Raw genomic sequence first — 16,443 nt, 5'->3', positions numbered from 1 at the left:
TAGATAGATAGATCATTAAAGTGGCTGATATAAACAAGTCCTATCAATGGCTGAAGAGGGCTGGACTGAAGGTCAGCACAGAGGCACTAATCATGGCAGCACAGGAGCAGGCCCTGAGCACCAGAGCGATCGAGGCCCAGATCTACCATACCGGGCAGGATCCCAGGTTCAGACTATGCAAAGGAGCCCCTGAAACAATCCAGCACCTCACAGCAGGGTGCAAGATACTGGCAAGCAAAGAATACGTGGAGCGCCATTACCAAGTATCTAGCATAGTGTACAGGAACACCTGTGGAGAATTTGGGCTAGAGACCCCCAAGTCCCAGTTGGAAACTCCCCCCAAGGTGGTGCAGAATGAGAGGGCTAAGATCCTCTGAGACTTCCAGATCCAGACAGATAAAATGGTGGTGGCCAACCAACCGGACATAGTGATCATGGATAAGCAGCAGAGGAAAGCCATAGTGATCGATGTATCCACCCCCAATGATGGAAATATCAGGAAAAAGGAGCAAAGTACCAAGGCCTCAAAGACGAACTGGAGAAGGCCTTGAGGGTGAAAGCAACAACAGTACCCATAGTGATTGGAGCACTTGGGGCCATATCTTGGCTCCAACAGATACCTGGTGAGACATCAGACATCTCCATCTAGAAAAGCGCAATCCTAGGAATAGCTAAGATACTGCGTATGACCCTGAAGCTCCCAGGACTCTGGTAGCTGGGGCAACGCTTGGGCAATGGCCTTTCTGTGTGGAGTTTGCATGTTCTCCCCGTGTATGCGTGGGTTCTCTCCAGGTACTCTGGCCTCCTCCCACCATCCAAAGACATGCATGTTAGGTCATTTGGTTACTCTAAATTGCCCATAAGAGTGAGTGTGTGTGTGGGTGGTTGTTTGTCTTTGTGTGGCCCTTGTATATAAGATTGTGATGGAATTATTTTAATCCAGTAGTTGTAAGTTCTTTTTGTAAGTTTTGTGATTTAATTGTGCTGATCTGACAACACTGTGTTTTCAATCACGAATGTTGCCGTGTTTGGAAAAGAAAAACATAGAACACACTGGATTTGTTGGAAATTTTTTTTTTACATTGTTCAGAATAAATAAATTATAAATAAATAAATGAACATGCTGTAGTATTTCAACTGCTTGGACGTGAGAAAAACGTACTTTTTAAACGTTTCATGGAAGCTGTTGCATGTTTCTGGCAGTGTTTCATTCAACTCCATTAATCTCTTCACAGTTTGGCGTCATCAAATCAAGACCACACCTACTGAAGCGTGCGTCCTCATGATATCATATCAGTATAGTAAAGCTAAATGGACAAGGCCTCTGATATGAGTGACTTGTGTTTGAGTCACTTGCTACTAGAACATGAGATGGGGAAACACGGATGTGTTGAAGCTCATATTCTACATTGACAAAGAAACAACCAGGAGCTTAGACTCCAACATGCTCAAACAGCAAGATGAATACCTGTCAACCTTGACACAGACAAGCGACTGTGACAAAGCTGCCTTGTCACAGACACACGCACCTATACCCACCAACCTGACTGTGTCCTGGGTCGTCAGGTCCCCAGCAAATCTCCTGCTGTCCCACATAACTACTTTAGTCCGGTCATGCCACCTGTCAGGTAGCAGACTAGTATGGGGTGCACACCTAGTGGTTTTGCTGCCAATACTGGGAGCAGGTTACAGGTGGGTAAAATTACCGGATTGTCATCTACATCCGCTCAGGGGTTATTGAAGGTTGGGTTAAGGGGTTTACCTTGGTTATATGGCGTGAGTATGTTGCAATGTGGCAGTGACGTCACCATCTTGTGACTAACTGATCGCTGCACCGTTCCGATGCATTAAGTTTTTTTTTTCTGTATGTTAAAAAATATCTACTCTTGTCTCTATTGCTTGTCTATATTGTTGGGGGGGGTTGTGTTTTTAAGACACTCATTCAGAGCAGAACGGTGTGGAGAGTGAGGAGTTAATCGGAGAAGAGTTGTGTGAGTACTAAAGGGGAGAGTAATTGACGGTTTGCAGAGCGGGCAACCATTGTAAATACAGATGTGTAAATAGTGTAAATAGCTGGCTGGCCCCTTTAAATATCACTGCACTGTTGAGATTAGAGAGCACTATAAAAAACCACCTCAGAAAAGAGCCACAACTTAACCACATTGTTGTATAGCACACGGAACCCTGTCACGGCGACATACTGCCGGAAACATGCAGCATCCTTTATAGAAAGCCAAAATAAAACTAAATATAACATGTAAATGCATTAGGTACATTGTTATTATAACATTTTTATCATATAAAAGGTAATTCATGTTCTTTTTTGCTTGTTTATTGCTAATTTCCAGTGAGTCTTGGAGGATGGTTTTTAGCTATACTATTCCAGGACAGTCATCCAAATGCCTCATTGCTTCTATTCATTCATTTATTCATTCATTTTCCTAACCGCTTAATCCAATTCAGGGTCCCAGCAGTCTTTGGGCAAAAGACGGAGTATACCCTGGACAGCTCGCCCGTCCATTGCAGCGCCACAAACAACCACTCACGTTCCCACTCACAGGGGCAATTTAGAGTATCCAATTAACCTGACAGCCACTTTTGGAAGGTGGGAGGAAGCTGGAGTACCCAGAGAGAACCCACGCATACACGGGGAGAACATGCAAACTCCACAAAGAAAGGCCACTGACAAACCTTGCCCCAGCCAAGGATCAAACCAGCAACCTTCATGCTGTGAGGCCACAGTGCTAACCGTGGAGCCAACTCACTGCTTCCAGTTGTTCCTTTTACCATGCACCTTTCCTATTTCAAAGAGCAACACAAGCTGGTTTAGTTGTGATGGACTGTAAATAAGTGCAATCTTCCAAATGGTTTTGATTTACTCTATATTAGTGACCAAACAGTAAGATTATTTTTCCAGATTGAATTAAAGACACTACAAAAAACAAAAAGTCATTTTCCCCATCACGCACCCCCTATCAATGGCTAATCCATCATCCATCTTGCATCCTACCCGACCTGTTAGCTGTCTCCTGCCAGCAAAAGATGATCTTACAATGACTTTTGTTTTGTCTCTTTCTCTCTTTTAATCTTCTTGTGTTTCTTTGCTGAATCAGAGACGCTGCACGTTCAAAACAACCAATTCCTTATTTCATCACAAAGTGAAAAGTCCAGTCGCATCCAGAATGTAAAAGTTGTATAGTGTTGGTGTCTCAGCCTCAGGATGCTGCTGGGTAGCAACGGCTCTAGAAATGCACATGACAGATGTCACTGGACCATTAAATAAACCTGGGATGCAGTTTTAAGGTCAAAAAGTTACAGAATGCATCTTTAAAGCTTGAAACATTTCTTTCGTACTGGCAAATTGTGACCCTTTCCACGCTGTCACCTTGTCCTCCAGATAAAACCAGATGATGACATTTTTTCTAGGGTTCAGTGGGATGGAATGCAAGCAGGTCACATCTGCGTGCTTCTCTAATTAATATCCATTAATCTTTTCTGCCTATGAAGGTCCCATTATGGGACTATGCCATATTGTTTTTCAAATTGCACCATACTGCCCTCTTGGGAACTTGACCAAATTATTTAGATTAGCTTCTGTCATATAAAATCCAGCAAAGTTATGGTTCCTCCTCTTAAGATCAGAATCAGGCTGTTATGTGCTCAAATGTATATTTTTTTACGCTACATTCTTCATGTCCCAACAACCTGTTAAGAAAAAGTAATCAAAGATACACATTTACGAAACTAAACACACAAACTGTGTGCATGTAGAGATTCTGCCGGCATTCTACCTGTGGTGGGGGGCTTTCAGGCTCTGGGGGCCCTGGAGCTTAATCTCTGTCTACCCTGGATTCAGTGTTTGCTGGTAATGGTACCCCCAGGCTGCAGGGCATTATGGCTGGGGACTCCCTCTCCCACCTCATGGGCGAATGCGGGTGGTGGCTTGGGACCATGCTCAGGGGTGGCTGCTGATCACTGAGGTTTTGTGGTCCCCCTGGCCTAACTCAGATTTTTCTACAAGTGGGGTCATATACATATGATAACTCTTCTTTTCACAGTCTTCATCCTGTACATTCTGCATGCTGACGCTGTCACTGCGATGTCCTCTAGGTTTATCTTTATTATTTATTTATTTGGTTTGTATGTTTAAGGACACTAGCTAGAACTTACTGCCTTGAACAACTCATGTATCTTATTGGTCTTCAATCAGTCCCCATGGAACTCAATGTCACTAACACAAGATCATTTATAATTGTTCAATATTTCCCCAATGAGATGCACTGTTAAAAGTCACCATGTCACAAGATTTAGTTCCAATCAGGGTTGCATTCATTTTTCACAAATATCTATTGATGATGGGAGATAATAATCTGTTTGATCTGTATATTCAAATACCAGCTGACCTCTTTCTTTGGACACACAATGTTGCTGAACCTAGACCCGACCAACTACAGCAGCCCCAGATCATAGACTCCCCCCTACAGGCTTGTACAGAAGACACTGGGCATAATGGCTGCATCACTTCATCTGCCTCTCTTCTTACCCTGATGCTCTAAAACAGGGTCAATCTAGACTCAAACCACAAGGCCTTCTTCCATTTCTCCAGAGTCCAGTCTTTATTTTCTCTGTCAAACTGAAGCATTTTTCTCCACTTCGCCTCCCTGATTAGTGGTTTTCAAATGGCTACAGCTGTTCAGTTCTAATGCCTGGTGTTCCCTTCACATGTGTATAAGGAAGTGTTCTTAATTTTATTATTTAACATAGCCATGAATTCTACTGTTGTTTTTCTTCCATTTAATTTCAGCAGGTTTAAGACGATCACATTTTCATTCAGGATTTTTCTCTAAGCCTATTTCTTCCTGAAAGACAACAGTTTTCCATAATCTTTCCAGTTTTTGATGTTTTTAATATTGCATTGGACCATTCTTAAGACAGTTTTAGTAGTTTCTACATCTCCTTCTATGTTTTCTCTGTTTGAAGCCAATAATTGGACGTTTCTAAAACAGACTAACATGACCCCAGAATGTCTTTATCCACAAGGTTGTTTAAGAAATGAGAAGCTACTCATGCATCAGCTGGGGTTAAATAACTTGCTGCTAGCTGAAAGATAATCATAGATCTAGTAATTATCCAATAAGAGGCTTGTATGCGTTAGCATAGTTGATTCCAGGTGGCGTCTAATACAGTAAGACAATGCAGTACTAAAAAGTAGGTTATTCAGGTATGTCAGGTATTTACCTGTTCTGTTGCAATTACTAATCAAGCTAAGTTGAAACAACATCTGAGCTGATGATGAGTACTTTTAACTAGGAAAGATGACTGGCTGGATGTCCCCAGCAACCCATCAGAAAGCTTTACCAATCAATATTTCACCGGCACTGAATCCTCCTTTGCTTTTCCGCTCAAATGAGACAATCAATTTTTCACCCTTGTGTATTTTCACAAGTCTAATAGAACGTCTGCGCTGTAAAGTGGAGGTGGGATACAGTATTTAAGAGTTCAGATCACACGGTGCTACGAAGGCTGGACAGCAGCGAAAAGCCAGGAGGGACCAGTTGATAGAAAGGTCAGGTATCAGCAACTCAGACCACACCAAATGTCAGCAAGACAATCTGATCATTTCTGACCCCTGGGTGGGGGAGTAAAAAGGAAATCAAAAGAGGCTATATGCAGGATCTGTAAAAGACCTATAGTGCAAAATGTCAAACAAACATATGCTGGAATAATATGTCAGTCACTGCTCAGTATTCCAGAAAGCTTCACACTCACACTCCTCCTCCAATGCAACAAGAGGCAGGAAGTGGATTTTAATGTCTGAATAATAATAATAATAATAATAATAATAATAATAATAATAATAATAATAATAATAATAATGTAGTTTGTTTGGCATGTAAACATCCCTGACTCAGATGATGGTGCAGAGTCTGCAGGAACAGCAGGGTAATGACATTCACACAGGAATATTTGTTCACTGTGATTTGTTTTTTACTCTTATGACACATTAATACGATCAAAATTAATATTATATGAACTAGTAGCTCTTTTATTATTGATACTCGTGATAGCAGAACTATTAGGTGGATTTGGTACTGGGTGTACCAATACCACATTACAATATAAGTGCTACTATTTGCACTTGTGGATTCTGAGTACTAATAAATCCCATTACAATTCACTGGTAACGAGTGTCCGACTCCTGAGTGGTCAGTTGTGTGATGTATTAATTATGTTTTTTGTACTTACATAAAATGAGAATAATCACCAAAATAAATCACTGTAAGATCGCATAGTCAAGTCAAAACAGTCAGTTTTCTTTCAAAATATCACATAAATCTGCCAGTCCTGTCAGAAAAGAACAATTTGATGCTTCTAAATAAAATTAAAAGTATATTTTTTTTGTCTTTTGGTCACCTGAATCATGATCATAAACTTAAACACTAAGTGTTCATTTGGGAAATTATATAACAAAAAATTTCTGGTCACAGTGAGACACTGTACAGTTGGCGTGATGAGCAAATATTTGCGATTGTCGACAAATGTTGAATTTTAAGAGAAAAGTTTTTTTTCTTAGACTTCCAGAAAACAAACTTCTTCTCAAAGTTCATGATGATCGAATGTGAGGTTTTTTTTGTTTTTTTTTTCCAAAAACCAATTAAAATCCAAACAGAAGCGATTCAGTGACCAATAAAACGTTTGAAAAACTCCATTAGGGCAGAAACTAAGGATGTAGCTGTGTTTTTAAAAACCAAAAGGGTGCTAGATAAAAAAAAATTAATAGGCTTCATAGGTAGAAAATAAATAGATTGGGGAAGGTTGGCCCTGATGGGAAATGAGTTTTAATAAAAAAGTGCTCCATTTTCTTCACAGTGGGCTGGGTAGAATACAGAATATGCTGGTATCACTGACGCCTGGCTGGCGGGTACAGAACCTCGCTGAAACAATCAACGTAAAAGCAAAACACTAAAACAAGCCAACCTTGCCACAAATGTGACTCCTCTTGCTCTAGGCTGGATGATCCAATCACACGACATGAATAACCTCAGTGCAAAAAAGCAATTACCCTGCAGCCGAGACAAAAGGGCTGCGGCAATGACTCCGCGAGGGCCAGAGTGGCAGCACTGGGTCGCTGCTGTCTATACTGCTGTACAATCTAATACTCTGTCCATCGCTGTTTAATCCCACAGCTTTAACCAGAAATTCCCAATGTTCGGGTGATAACCCGAGGTTCTTTTTTTCAACATGTCTGTTTATTATTGCTCACTGTCATCTGATGATTCAATGCATGTCCAGCTCATAAAAGCATACAGTGTGTGCTGTAATCACCAGCTGTCTTCCTGGAAAAATGCACTGTTGCGCTGAGATGATATGCATCATCCACATGACTGAGCAGACACAAAGATTAGCATATTTTCACTTTGCTATATCTCATTCTGAGGGAGGAATTGCTTTAAATTGGAGATGTAAGCTGTGGAAAGATAAGATAAAACTCATTTATTCATAAAATTGTTTTTTTGCAGTGCAACTGAGAGCAGAAGTCATCTGAGAGTGCACGGAGGGATACAACTTTTACTGGCATTTAAGGCACATATGAGAACATCACTATGATGTGAGACTGAAAGTTTGAATCAACCGTATGCTGCATGCTTTTTCACATTTATTTACTAGAAATTTACTTTGTACTACTTTCAGCAATTTTAATATGTGCAGCAAATAACTGCACTGTGAACTGCAAAATAAATTGTCGTAGGTGGAAATAAATAATTGTTAAGGTCTTTGAGATTTGCTTAATTCCACAAGTTGTTCAATTGAATAGAAAACTTGCAGACCAACCATAACACAAAACATGAGCTGCCTAGTTTATTATTAACTTTATAAAATTACCATTAAACAATGAATCACATCCGTTACTGCCCACAGAACACATGAGAAAAACAGAAAAAAGACACATGTACGGACGATTTCTTGTGCATATCGTTCATCATCTACGAGACTGGATCCCAAACACAAGCCTGAACTTGCTAATTCAATTTGTGAACACTTGAATATAAGAGAGTGACCCTTTGGTGTGCCTGCGTGGCCAGAGGAAGTACGAAAAGAAAGTCAATTAAAGTCTCTTCAGTAGAAACGATTGTAAATCCTACACTTAATTAAAAGCACCTCAATTTACTGCTCTTATCTGAGGTTATCATGTTAAACAATAGGGGAGCTAAAAACCCATTAGGCGTATGGATTTTAATTAGCAACCTTGTAGATGCAACATAAAATACACTCCCTCCCTCCCCCAGCTCGCCTCCCACCGTCTTCCTCAAAGAGGAGAGCTGTTCAGTAATGGGAAAATTCAGGCTTTGTGTGGAAAAGATCCTTATTAGCCATTTCATTTCTCTCTGTTTCCCAGTTAAACATTTGTTTAGATGTACTTATTGGAGTGATTAAGCTGCGCTTTAAATAAAACACTATCATCTATGAAGGTAAACGTGTTTCTGTATGCAGATATAAGATGTAATGGAAGTGAACTGATCTGCCATGATAATGCGGCTTCGTTGGAAAGGAACTTCAAAGAAGAATGATTTAAAAATGATAAGTGCTCCTTGTAGACTGAGTGTGAACTAAACTGATGTGAGGAATTAATATGTTACGCTACATTTCATTGACGTTTAAGTAGTTGACAGTAATCTCAGCACTTTACACTAATTTATAACTTGGAACTTATTATAATGTTGCATTGCATAAGTGCATACAAGTTCATGAACAGTATTTAAACTGCCTATAAGTGTACTTCAGGTAGATAATCCAGGTTTAGATCATGTGTAAGGCAAACTGGCAGCCACTGCTTGGTCAGGGTTCAAGCTCTAAACAACAGCTTGTTTACTGTCTAAAATGTTAAATAAATAGCCTGCTATGATGCTGCATGGAAATGCTCCTTTCATTTAAAGGTCCCATGTGAATGAATGAATCAATCAATCAGTCAATTAATCAACCAGTCAATCAATCAGTAAATCAAAAATTAATTCATTTATTAAAGTGCCATGCACATAAGTGCTTAGCCCATATGTACGGTGGCTGGGAAGTATAAAACAAATTACAATGTCAAAAAACACATTTCAAAATTCAAAAACAAGATTACATTTTGAAAACCAATTTAGAAATTAATTTCAGAAACCAAGTTGAAATTAAAAAAAAAAAGAAAACCTCATTTATATTTCAAGAAACTTTTTAAAGTTTTTTAGCAAACTAATATACATTTTAGAAAAAAAAACTCAATCAAGAAAACTTTATATTTCAGGACACACTTGTAAAAGAGCCGAGACAATCTAGAGTTGGCAGAACACTTTTACAAATCCTGAAAGAAATGAACAAAAGGCAGCTTTACACGGAAAGAGAAGGCCCTAAACACTGGAAGTGACAAAATGCTGACATCATCTTGTAGTACAAACTAATATTTTATAGTCTAACTACATGCTGGTCAGTAACGATTATTTAGAGATGAAAACAAGGCACATGTTTTGTTTTGTTTTTTTTTTTACTTTTTCCTTTATTAATGAACAGAGAATCAATAACTGTTAGCGTAGTGGTTAAAGGAAAGGGCCTTCTACTCACTCTCACATGTAAGATATGAGATAAAAGCGTCAGCTAACTGTACAGTATTTTGCCCTTTTCTACGGAGCCAACTTAAAACAATTCACAATTTAAAAGTGACGTTTTGTTTCATGGACAAATAAACTCATACAAAAAAAATGGACAAGAATGTGTTTCAAAAATGAAAATATTTCATTCAACATCCTCATGAAATGAAGCAGAGACTGAAAAGCGTTTCAGCTGAACATAAGTTGCTTCAGTTCACAGACATGGGTAGATTTTACTTTTTTATCCAAATGTTGGTCAATTTCAATTCCTACTTTCCTACTAACCATCTAATTTCCATTCACACAACACCAATACTGCTTTGTTGGGTTTTTATTTAAAAACCTTTTTTTAGACCTTATTGCTCCACTTTTCCAGTTTACTTGATATTTTTAACAATTTAATTTGTTTTTACCTTGTACTATGTGGTCTAAAAAACAATCAGTGCCATATTTTTAGTACAGATAGCTTAATCACTTAGTGCATTTTTCAAAAATAAAAACACAAAACTAACTATCCAGTTATAAAGGTATGGCTGTGTTTCATGGTAGGAAAAATATTAAATAGCAAATCAAAACTAATGCTGTCCTGCTGTGTGATTTTTCTTCTATCTCCCTCAGAACCTTACAGTAGCAAACTATTGATCTCACAGGAAGCAAATGCTCCCCAAGTATCAGAAAGTATTGTTTTCAAGGGCAAAGAAGATATCAATGATCCAACTTAAGTGTCAGCAAAATGCATAATTCTCCAGTTGGTGAGCAGTTACCGTGGATACAGTGAGTTAATCAATGAGCTGCAATAAGACACACTGTTTCATAGACAGAGGAGCATGTGATGATGACAGTTCATTGAAGAGTTTGTTGGGGTAATTGTTGGAGTATAATTAACAAAAGATTTACTTCCACTGTAGATGGAAAGAATATTTACAGATAAACAGGACTCATGAAGTAGATTTTATATCTTCATAATAGTTTCACTTCCTGATTCCCCTACCTTGTCTTTTGGTTTAGAAGTTACAAATTTAGGAACATATTTGTGTTAAAGGTCCCATATTATACATGTTTTCAACATTTTCATGTAGATGTCAGCGGTCCAACAGCATTGTTTTCAAAGAGTAGTACCCCCCCCCCCCCCCCCCCCCCCCCCCAATTCCACCTTGGTCCTTACTTTCAGCCATCCCAAAATCGTCTCCAGTGAGCTCTGCTGAGAACAAGCTGTTTCTGTGTCCATGACAGAGTCCACTACAAGGGGAAGCAGATATTTCTACCTGTGAAATCACAAATGGAACATCTCAGACTCACTGATTTGAGCACAAATTTGCTAAAACGTGACGCAAGCATGTAAGAGAGGTCACAGAATTTTCTCATCTTTGGGCCTCCACAGGATGTGAGGCATATATAACTGCTAGAAAACCTTTAACTCAGGGATCCTCAATCCTGGTGCTTGAGGGCCATTGTCCTGCAAGTTTTCCAACACATCTGACATATTTGCTAAATACACACTGGTTTGAATCAGGTTTGTTGTAGAAACCCTCGAGGACCTAGATTAAGGATCACTGCTTTAGAAAAGTATTTTTAACTCTGTAAGGTCATTGTTTGAACCCTGTGTGGACAAACTGTGTGGACAAACTGTAAATAATGTGGCAAAATATGGGATTTTTAAGAATAAAAACTACATACATGGTTAAAAGATCATTAACTCAAATTTAATATCGGGTGACAACATTGCATTTTAGAAGTTACCTTGGAAACCCATCAACAGGAGGTTTTTATATTTTCATCATACAAAATCTTGTAGCATCTTGTGTATCATCCAGGTGCCAGAAAGTAAAAGTCCTGTCTGGCAGCTGTTCCAACCAACCAGCTCCACTGCAAGGTAGATGAGCCTGTTTGTGAAAACACCTGTTCTAAATGCACAAATAGATCCAAAATTATGGCAGGACTTTTACTTTATGGCACCTGGATTATACACCTCTGATAGTATATTTATAACAATGCTGGGTTAAATAAATGTCCAATGGTTCTATTTTCTGTAGGAGAGGTTCTTTTATACCATTAATCAGAATAACTAGCACCAAATTCGGTCATAACTTTTTTCCTCTCAAAGAATCTATCTGCCATCTAACCTCAGAATTTTTGTAAAAAATTAAAAACTCTCATTTCCCTTTTTTTCAGATGAAGCAGAAGACAAAGCAGAAACAGCACGTTTGGTATCAAAACTGTTATGGTTTGGACTTTTTATGTGTCTTTTGTTTTTGTTTTCAGTTTTATTTAGTAGTTTTTCCTGTTTAGCTCCCGTGTCGCTTCCTGTTTATTATCTCAGCTGGTTTGATTTTCTGATTAATTTTCCTCTGTTCCTTGCTGGTCCTTCAGTGTATTTATACTTCTTGGTTCTGAGTTTCCTTTGTTAGATCATCCTGTTGTGTCTCTGTCCTGTCTTCAGTTCAGTCTGTGTTTAAAAGTTACTTGGGTTAAATCTTGTTCCTGCATTTCGTTTACCTCCTGCCTCTCTGTCCTGACAAATAGGGTCATTATCACCATGCATGTAATACAGCAAATAAACTGAAGGAAATGGATCAATTTAGTAAAAGTAAATATTTGACATTTACCAAACATTCTACAAAATTATAGGCAAACACTTTTATTTTTTATGCAATATATTAATTTCATATCAGCGCCAGATAAGGTTTGTGTGAATGTCCCCATGTAATCTGGCAGGAGGAGCAGCAGTGGACAGGTACCGAGAGGAGGTGTATTAAGGTTCTCCAAGGAAGAAATTAAAGGTGGTATCAAAAGGTCACAGCGAAATCGGGAGCCAGGGGAAACAGCGCTGAATGATGAAAGTGTTGCCAGTAAAGTAAGGTGTGTGTGATCATACCCACCAAGTCTTCCAGTTAACTCAGAGGAGGAAACAGCAGTATCCATTACTTTACTTCGAGTACCTGTATGGAATCGCATGCGGCAGTAATCGATTGTTCGAGTGCGAGGCTGCTGTGGGCAGCATAAAATCCAGTCGATGATTCAAGGAAGCCAGCAGAAGTTGGCTGGGATCAGGACTATAGCAGGAAGGAGTGGAGGATGAGAAAGAAACATTTTTTTCCTGCAGGCCTGTGTTGCTGGTGTGAGAGCGCAGAAGCAGGAAAGGAAGCAATCGAGGACTAGTCATTTCAACCCTGCTGATTGAAATGAAATCCTTCTGGATATGATCAAGCTACTGAAGCGGGGGAAAAAATCATCCATGCACAAAAATAAAACCATGTTTGGGCTGTCTTCATTTCCATATTTTTCTATTTTTAATTCCTTTATTATTTCAGGAATAATCATGCATACCGCTGAGTTTTCAGTGTTGAGACTTCCCCCTGTGTGCAGCCAATTTCCATGTGCATGTCATACTCTACAATGAAAGCCATTCCCTGTGCTGAACTGAACCATAGAGACTTAATCATAAAGGACCATTGTTTGTACATCTTTTAGACAAAAGCAACCCAGTGCAGGAGCCCACTGGGAACTACGTTTTTGAAAATATGCGTGGCAATCACAGCCCTGCAGTGACGTAGCATCTCTAATAACGTAGGTTTTACAATAAGAAACATGCACACAAAGCTGACAGAGAGAAGAGGAAAATGTAAATAACATCAAACAACATCAAACAGACCAGGAAAGAATAAATCCTCCCCATCAGAGTGATTTTAGTTTGTGACATGAAGAGAAGCAGCATAGCATGAAGCTGGGTTAGCCAGTTAGCGACATTAGCTACAGCTGCTAATGTTGTGTTCACATGACTACTTTCCATCATCGTGCCAAAAGTATTTACTCACCTACCCAAATAAATGAAGTCAGGTGTTCTGATCACTTTCAAGGCCAAAGGTGTATAAATCAAGCGCCTACACATGCAGACTACTTCTACAAACATGGGAAAGAAGAGTCATTCAACGGATTCAACCGTGGTACCATGATAGGATTCTACCTGTGCAACAAGTCCAGTCAGGAAATGTCCATGCTACTGAATACTCCAGAGTCGACTCTCAGCAGTTTTATAACAAACCTGAAGCAACTGATGACAACAGCAGCTCAGTCACAAAGTGGTAGCCATGTACGACGCCAGAGCGGGGTCAGCGGATGCTGAGGTGCATAGTGCACAGGGGTCGCCAACTTTCAGTCGCTGCATCGAATGTCTGCAGCTCATCCAGAACTCTGCCGCTAGAGCTTTAACTAGAATGAAAAGATCTGGACACATCCCAACTGTTTTAAAATCTGCATGACTTCCAGTCAGTCACAGGATAGATTTTACTACCCTGCTGATTGTTTACAAATCCAGATCGGTTTAAGCCCAGGATATGAACCAAGCAAGGCTCTTGGATCCAAAGACTCAGGTCAACTAGTCCAGACCAGAGTCCACTGAACATAGAGAAGCAGCATTTAGCTGTTATGCTGCTAACAAATGGAACAAACTGCCAGTGGAGATTAAATTCTCACCGAACGTGGACACTTTTCTCAAGCGGCTGCATGAAATCTGCACGGAAAGTTTGAACTGATCTTGCTTTTAATTATTACCTGCGCACCAAGGAGGTTGTGTGTTTTTCTGTTTGTGTTCAAGATATCTCAAAAAGTTAGGCATGGATTGTCATGAAATTTTGTGTGAAATGTGAAAAGGAAGAACTGAATTAATTTTGATCGCGATCCGGATCATCGTTTGGATCCAGGAATTTTTTAAACCATTCTTTGACATTGTGAGATACGGCTTTTTTCAACATTTGTGCTCGTAAATCCAACAAAAATGCTTGGAGCACTTAGGAAAAGAATACAGGACAAGCTTCCAACAGGTTGTAAAACATACTGACCTCAACTGGACAGAACACATTTGGGAGGAATTAGATCAAGACAGTGTGGCCACAGACGTCCATTGTGGGGACTGTTCCAGTGCAGGTTCCACTTTCAGACCACCTTAACCCTTTATCAGGCAAGTGACTATTTTTGATCACTTTGTTTTCTTTCATTTTCAGCATATTTTTCTTTAAATGTAACAACAGAATGGAAGTAATGATACATACCAGAAGGACAATTTTAGGATAAAATGTCTAAATTCAAGGTATTTCATTGAGTGCCCTATAAAGGGTTAATAACAGGGCCAGAAGAAACCATGTTTCCTTCATCTACCCCTCCTTCACCCAACACAATTAGATAACTATGTTTGGCAACCAACAATAAAACTCAGCAGAAGACTGTGAAAAACACTGAGATAACGACAAACATTTGATATTGTACAGAAGCGCAGAGCTGTCACTCAGATAAAACAAAGACCTCATCACACTGTAACATGATAGTTTTATTATAACAATATGAAACTTATCATGTTAGAATGTGTTGAATTTCATGTTTTTACAATGACTACGTGGGCAGATTCTGTTGCCAATATCACCAATTCTACATAATATGAATTTGAGTCAGAGAGACAATATCATCCTGTAATACTGAGCAGAATTCTCATCAATTATTATGTTTAATCTTATTTTCCCAGCAGTTATCTTCACACAGATCTTCACACACAAGTCTGTTTAACCCTAAAATATTCACGCCATTTTCTACTATTTTTGGTCTTTTTTAGTGGAAACTGAATGTTGAATCTCAACCTTTTAAATCACAGTTTAAATGCAACGGACTACATAAAAAACTCCTATTTTCATGTTGAACAATATAAAATTACTTTGCAATCTGTTTGGGTCATGAGTAAATGTTAAAGCTTTAAGACCTGTGATAACAACAGAATGATTCATTCTTTTTGCTGCAGGTATTAATTTCTTTAAAATTATAGTTTAGACAAGCATTAATCAAAAGTATTGCTTACAAAACACTGAAATGCCACATCACCCGCAGCCTCAGATTTGCAGTTTGACTAACAGTCGGTGTCTGGGATTTAGGGTTAAGACTTGGTGGAAATAAGCTCTTTGAGTACAAACAAAGGAAAACAAAATGCAAACTAAACTGTGGGGGATTACAGCTTTAACTAAACAGAGGTCTGATGTGTTGTTTCAACATGCTTTGTTCTAGCTGAATGGAACTGTTTAGCTTGTTTCCTTTTATTTGCTTTGCTGCTTATTTGACATCCATCTGTAGAGCAACAGGACTCGGGAAAATAATCAACTCTTGTGCAGCTCACACATAAGTTTAACTGCAAAAGAAAAACAACACATAATACATAAATGCAGCTTTATTATTATTTATTTGTAGACACTCAGGCAATATTACATCAATAATTAATTTTCACTCATCTCTGGTAAGGAGATGGGTGGGCCATGTCCCAGCCAGACAGCAACTGTAAGCCTACACTTTGACGTTTGCCAACATGACTGCAGAATGCTGCTGCTAAACAGCTCCGAAGTTTGTTTGAGACACAATAGTTTGCTTATTAATTTCTTCCACTGGACTTCCTCAAGTTCCAAAGTTTCCATCTAGTAAGTCACGTTGAAAGAGAGAAAACATCTGAGGTTTCCCACTTCAAAATGGTTTCCACTCGACACTTTTAGCCACTGTCTGTGCTGCGATGGAAGATTTATTACATAAACCAGTTCTTTACACAAACCAGCCACTTATAACTGAGTCAGCGCGCAGCATGAGATCCATTATGATAAGTGACAGAAAAACGTTGGGTTTTATTACAGGGGCTCTGTTGCTTGAGCTTTTCCATTGTTAAATCTACAGCAGGATGGTATTATACATGAGTCATCCATAACGATATCAGCCAGTTTGACGAGTTGGTCTAACATTTCTAAAATCAAACTTTTAGCTTATTTTAAGTCAAATGTACAGTATGTACACTCAC

This window comes from Telmatherina bonti, assembly GCF_933228915.1.
Source record: "Telmatherina bonti genome assembly, chromosome: 13".
Taxonomy (NCBI): Eukaryota; Metazoa; Chordata; class Actinopteri; order Atheriniformes; family Telmatherinidae; genus Telmatherina; species Telmatherina bonti.
This window is presented reverse-complemented; position numbering follows the sequence as displayed.